This window comes from Corapipo altera, unplaced genomic scaffold (genome assembly GCF_003945725.1).
Source record: "Corapipo altera isolate COAL_440 unplaced genomic scaffold, ASM394572v1 2c, whole genome shotgun sequence".
Lineage (NCBI taxonomy): Eukaryota > Metazoa > Chordata > Aves > Passeriformes > Pipridae > Corapipo > Corapipo altera.
Window position 1 is genome coordinate 5,590,833 of NW_020884923.1, and position 1,852 is coordinate 5,592,684.

At 64.5% G+C, this 1,852-nt stretch overlaps 1 protein-coding gene across 2 annotated transcripts in view; it reads right to left on the reverse strand.

The window, feature by feature from the left end:
* Window positions 1-490, reverse strand: part of AKT3 (AKT serine/threonine kinase 3) — a 151,937-nt gene extending 151,447 nt beyond the window's left edge. The window contains exon 1 of one of the 2 annotated variants that reach the window (XM_027657331.1): window positions 398-490. The gene's annotated coding sequence lies outside the window, so the exon portion shown is untranslated. Of the gene's footprint in view, window positions 1-80; window positions 360-397 lie in introns of those variants that run through there. The other variant, XM_027657330.1, reaches the window with a different exon arrangement.
* Window positions 491-1,852: the final 1,362 nt, after the last annotated feature.

Here is a 1,852-nt window from a genome sequence, read left to right on the forward strand (position 1 = left end):
CCCCGCATCCCCCCCCGCCCCGAGCGCCCCCGCCGCCGCCCGAGCGCCCCTACCGCCGCCCGGCCCCTCCCGCCCCGTACCTGCAGAGGCGGCGGCGCCGCGGGCGCTGCTGCGGAGCCCGAGCGCGGCGGCGGCGGCGGCTTCGGGGGGAGAAGGGGAGGGAGGGCGCCGCTGCCTCCTCCCCTGTCCCCCCGCCGGGCTCGGCGGTCCCTGACGGCCGGTGTCTCCGCGGGGGCGGGAGGAGGCGGCTCCGGCCCCAGGGCGCTGGCGGCGGCGGCTACATGGAGCTGCGCGCCCCGCTACGCAGGGAGGCGCCCGGGCGGGCAGCGCGGCCGCAGCATCGATGCGCGGGGTCAGGAGGGCGGCGGCGGCGGCGGCTCCCCCCCGGCGCACTCACCCCGGAGCCGCCCGGGCCCCGCTCTCGGCTCCTCCCGCCGCCTCCGCCGGGCTCGTTATTGACTTTCAGGAAAACTCCCGACGTCACCGGCTCCCCCCGAGTGTCTCCCCCTCCGCGGCGGCGGCGGCGGCGGCGGCATCCCCGGCTCTCGCGAGAAGCGCGGCGGGCACGGGGGGGCCGCCAGACAGGGCGGGGGGAGCCAGACAGAGGGGGGCGGCTGAGGTGAGGGTGGGGGGGGCGGCGGCAGGCAGCGAGGGAGGGAGGGAGGGAAGAGGGAGCGGCGGAGGGAGGAGGGAGGACGGGGAAGGCGAGGCAGCCCGCCCGCCCGGCGGACAGGCAGGGGCGGGAGCCGAGCCGAGCGGCGTGTCCCGTCCCGCCGCCGGGCCGCGAGTGGGAGCGGGAGGATGGATGGATGCAGGCAGGCAGCAAGGCAGCGGCGTCCGCCGGCACCGGGCGCTGCGACGCGCCGCTCCTGGGTTTTTCCTTTCGGCATCGCGGCCCCTCGCCAGCCCCGCTTGGCGTGTCCCGGGGTTTGTTCCCTTTGTTCTCGCACTCTGCAGTTACACAGCCCCCCTCCATGAGCTTGCCCCGGTACCCGGAGTGGTCCACTGGTCTCTGCAGACTCCTCCGGGAATAGAACTACCAGTTACGCCGCGGGAAGCTGTAATTCATCCTTCGTTGAAGTGTTTAGTGGGTGCGCCAGCCTCAGTATGGCAAAATTGTCTGCAGGCTTCGCCTTATCCCTGCGGGTAAATAAACATCTAAAGAACCGTACACCACCGTTCATCCGCTCCCGACTCTGACATTTCCCGCGGCCGCAGGCACTGTAGGAGCCGAGCTGGTGTCAGCAGGGCCAGCAGTGTTGCAGAGTGCTGAGCACGGCGTTCTCCCGCCTCGGCAGTGGTGCCTGTGGGGCTGCGCAGGCCGGGAATCCCTGGCCTGCTGCGCCTTGCCACAGCTACCGCCGAGCGTGGTCCTGCAACCCTAATCAGCGCCCGAGGTTCGTAGGTGCGGTGCCCTCGGCGCTTTGTTTCACAGCTAAGCGGCTGTGTGTATGTGGGTATGTACAGGAGTTTAGTGCACATAAATATGTCTTCTATCATTCATGGTTTGAATAACACGCACAGATTAATTTGCTGTATAAATGCATCTATTATATATGCAGTTCACATTGACTTGTGTCAGAGGCTGTTACTGCAAAAGGGAAACAGATATTTTTGATTGCTTGAAATATAACTCTTTGCTTTATTTCATCAGTGCAGAGTTTTTTATAAAAACGGCCACGAAAACTTTCATCAAAATTACATTTAAAAACCAAAACATATTTCTTTAGCATGTACCCCATCTTTATTTTTAAAATTTTCTTTTCTTTTGTATCCCACCTTCTTCTGCAACTGTTTGAAACATCAGACCTCCTGTTCCCTGTGCCACTACAGGGCTTCAGAGAGACTTTTT